A 4,420-nucleotide genomic window follows, 5' to 3' on the forward strand; every position below is an offset into this window, starting at 1 on the left:
CTGCGACTACCACCAGCTGTTGCTTCACATGTGGTATTGACACCTGCGACTACCACCAGCTGTTGCTTCACATGTGGTATTGACACCTGCGACTACCACCAGCTGTTGCTTCACATGTGGTATTGACACCTGCGACTACCACCAGCTGTTGCTTCACATGTGGTATTGACACCTGCGACTACCACCAGCTGTTGCTTCACATGTGGTATTGACACCTGCGACTACCACCAGCTGTTGCTTCACATGTGGTATTGACACCTGCGACTACCACCAGCTGTTGCTTCACATGTGGTATTGACACCTGCGACTACCACCAGCTGTTGCTTCACATGTGGTATTGACACCTGCGACTACCACCAGCTGTTGCTTCACATGTGGTATTGACACCTGCGACTACCACCAGCTGTTGCTTCACATGTGGTATTGACACCTGCGACTACCACCAGCTGTTGCTTCACATGTGGTATTGACACCTGCGACTAATCCAGTCTGTTGGAGATCCAGATTACCTCCTTACAAGCAGGAAGCTATGGAACGGGAAGTAGTTCTTATCCAGAATAGGTTGGCAGAACAGTGACCAACTCCTGTGCCTCACCCTGCATCTCTTGCCAAAAAACCAGGTTAGTCTTAAATCTCTTAAGTTTATCGGAAGTTAAACTCTGCCTTCATTAAAGACACTAATCCTTTGAAGAATTTTCATATTGCAAATGCCAAATTTTTAACAAAGTTTCATTAAAATACTATGAAAGTACCCTTGACAGAAAATGCTAACGAGGTTTCTGCCTGTATCATATCTGTAGTTAAATTTCGATACTGTTATTCCCTTTGAAATGACAAATGCTGTTTAAACATTTCAACCTTTTAATGTTCTGTTTCAGATGAGATATGTTGTCATTGACACTGGTCCACGACTATACTTGGAAATTTCATTAAAAGACCGTGACCTGTTACTTCACCTACAAGACCTGGCAGAAAACTACGATTGGAAGAAGTCTGAACTTGGGTCATGGATGTTGGGAGCGGAAGGATTGCACCCAAGTATGATGGTTGAATTTATCAAAGAATTGCCTACTCACAACCCTCTATTAGTATGGTATTATCAAGAGGTCCTGTCCGAACTTTTCGGGTAGCTGTACCAATGATTAATCTCGCCAGCCCTAAGATTGGCTCTAGTGGACAGAAGATTGTCAACGTGCATTTGCAGCTAATGAATCCAAAGTCTTCTGTGTTGAAGGCTATCTGAATCCAACAAGCTGTTTATCTCAAAGTAGAAGCTAGTGATGTGGCTGTAGGAGCAGCTTTGATGCAGACTGGTGACTGATTTGCTACCCCAGTTTTCTTATTAAAGTAAACTGTAACCTCAGTTCCTAGATCACAGTGGAAGAGGTGGCTTGGGCTCTCCTTCATGCTCTTGAAAAAAAAAATCATTCGTATGTCATGTTTCTCTTTTACCTTTGGTATCAACAAAATATAGTTCTTAGGGCTCTGCATCTATCCTGAATGTGTCCACTCACTCCATTAGAAGGTGCCATCAAAGCACAGAAAGAATTCTTGAGCATGATAAACTATTATCACTAGTTCATGTTAGACATCATTGCCACTGCTCATAGGTAAGCAAAAATATCACCAGTTCATGTTAGCTATCATTGCCACTGCTCATAGGTAAGCCAAAATATCACCAGTTCATGTTAGCTATCATTGCCACAGCTCATAGGTAAGTCAAGATACCTGAAATTGTTTATTTTTTTTCTGACCGTAATCCATTCTTTTGTTAATAGAATTAAAAAACTTACGGGCCTTGGGCCTGCATCAGTATAACTTTGGGATATTTTGTATTAAAGTTAAGATTAGACCTCATTGCTGATATGCTTTCCAGATGTTTAGACTTTTGCTTCTGTATACAAAAATTCTTATCTATCAGTTTGTTACTTGGATCTACAATGTTCTGTCTCCTCTTGGAGGGATGTTATATAAAGTTTTCTCTTTAACCCTTTTACCCCCAAAGGACGTACTGGTACGTTTCACAAAAGCCATCCCTTTACCCCCATGGACGTACCGGTACGTCCTTGCAAAAAAATGCTATAAAAATTCTTTTTTCATATTTTTTGATAATTTTTTGAGAAAATTCAGGCATTTTCCAAGAGAATGAGACCAACCTGACCTCTCTATGACAAAAATTAAGGCTGTTAGAGCTATTTAAAAAATATATACTGAAAAATGTGCTGGGAAAAAAATAACCCCCTGGGGGTTAAGGGTTGGAAATTTCCAAAAACCCCGGGAGTTTTATTTGTCCCTTTTGTGTTCCCTAGTATGTATTTTCATGAAATAGCAATGTAATTTTATTCAACTCTTTATATTTGGTTTTTCTTTAAGTTTAATCTTTGAAAGTTGGAATTTGTTCAAGTAGATTCACTGAGTCTGTAAGTGTTTAATTTAATATTCTATTTTCGTAATTTGCTCCCCCAGAAATTGCTTTGTACTTACTTTATTCTATTAGAATTATGCTCTTCATTTTATGATGATTTGGGATATTTTTTAAAAAGATTTATATAATGCATTTATACATGTAAATAGTCTTCAAATATAAATCGAAGTTGGTTTTTCTTTAGTTTTTGTCGCCTTTATTATATATTAAATCATATCGCACAGTCTCTTATATTCAGCATTGTTACCAGTAGCGTAACAACATATATAACTATATATTATGTGCATGTATATTATACAAACTCTTAAAGTTCTTTACTCGTAAAAGCATTAAACTGAGGCCCTCGGCAAGGGAGAGGTAGAGTTAGGAGAAACATCTGTGGCTTTTAGTGAACTCTTGAGAGGGTAGAAATGTCCATTCGTCCCGTGCAGCCTTTTCAAGTGGGAGAAGGGTGCAAAGTATCTCAAGATGATTAAGATAGTTTAAAAATAGAGTAAAGCTTGATATCATTATAACTGTCCAAAATTTAACTAGGATGGCAAATATTAGATTTTGTCGGTTCTTTTAAAATATGGCCTGGATAAGTGTATTCCCTAAAACCAGATTGACTAGATTCGGAAAAAAAAGGCTTGGATGGACGAAAGTGGTTTCTACATTCTGGGAGAGAGCATAGCACTCTGTTATCAGGAAATAGTTTTTTTTATTGAGCTGATAGTAGGGAACAAACTGCTTGAACAGATATACAAAAGCATACTTTGATACCTTTCTGTGGAAAATATCACAACAAATTTGACCATTTTAGCAATGAATAGATAATGTGAAAAGTCACTACTGGATAGCAGATGGAGACAGAGACCTGATATAGGAAGAAACGACAAACTTCAGTCTCTACAATTGAGACACGAGTTGAAGATCATGTAAAGTAATGCAACCCTATTTCATAATTCCCAGATATGACATTGAAATACTAAGATAACACAAGTAGTGAAAATGATTGCTATAGCGTGCTGAAACAGAATTGCAGTCTTTGAAATATTACCTGATGATGAGATAGAAATAGATTAGAATATCCATTGTAAAATAAGTAGAAATCAGACAGTAAATTGGAGTAAAACGAAAGAAATGATTGATTTGCGAAACATGGAAACTGATGAAGAAGAGAATAGCAAAACTTGACTTTGAATCATTAAAGGAAAACAGCTGATTTTTTACCTAATTAAGAACCGAATATATGAGCAAGAATGAAAATAGCAATATGATGAGTTATGGAACCTGTTTTAAATATTTTAGACATATGATAATGTATGAAGGACAGCACATATTTTAATGTATACTCTGCAAATATGTGTTTTTATATGATTATATATAGGCCTATACGTATCAACATAAATGTTTCCTATTGTGCTGAAATAACTAAATCTTTATATATGGATTGAACATTGCATTTCAATGTAATATTGGTCATTTGTGCATGATATATAATGCACATTTAATCAAAATAATGATGATTTGGTTGATTTTCTATTTTACCATATGTATGGAGATTTAACTAAGTTAAGCAATGAAATTATGCCTGCCAAAAATGAAAAATTGTAATGTTCCATATATATGAATAATATTATGTAGCATATATTAAATAAAATATTATAATAAAGTAATTATTGTAATAAAGTAAATATTTTTAGCATATAATGATGAATAAAGTTATGATAATATTCTGGAAACTGCATTACAATACACAAAATGGCCTTTGTTCGGTTGGCCCAAATAATGCCAACACATGTATTAATATTTCATATTTTGTATTGTATTTTCACATAGAGAGACGTAAAATAAATAAAAATAGAATTAGAATTTATATATAATCCTTTTGAAAAGTGCAAAAACTCTCAAAAACTATAAATAAGTGTTTAAAAATATAAAGTAAATTTAAAAATTAGAACCATTTTACTTATCTTCCCGATATTGGATCCCAGAATGAATGTAAACAGACGT

The 4,420-nt window shown here is 35.2% G+C and overlaps 1 long non-coding RNA gene across 1 annotated transcript in view; it reads left to right on the forward strand.

The window, feature by feature from the left end:
• LOC137628907 (uncharacterized) overlaps positions 1-1,151 on the forward strand; it is a 1,969-nt gene extending 818 nt beyond the window's left edge. The window contains exons 2-3 of the long non-coding RNA XR_011041409.1: positions 1-620; positions 879-1,151. The exon at positions 1-620 is cut by the window's left edge and continues 88 nt beyond it. This is a non-coding gene — a long non-coding RNA (uncharacterized lncRNA). The remainder of the gene's footprint in view (positions 621-878) is intronic.
• The last annotated feature ends 3,269 nt before the right edge of the window (positions 1,152-4,420 follow it).

This window comes from Palaemon carinicauda, chromosome 36, assembly GCF_036898095.1.
Source record: "Palaemon carinicauda isolate YSFRI2023 chromosome 36, ASM3689809v2, whole genome shotgun sequence".
Classification (NCBI taxonomy): domain Eukaryota; kingdom Metazoa; phylum Arthropoda; class Malacostraca; order Decapoda; family Palaemonidae; genus Palaemon; species Palaemon carinicauda.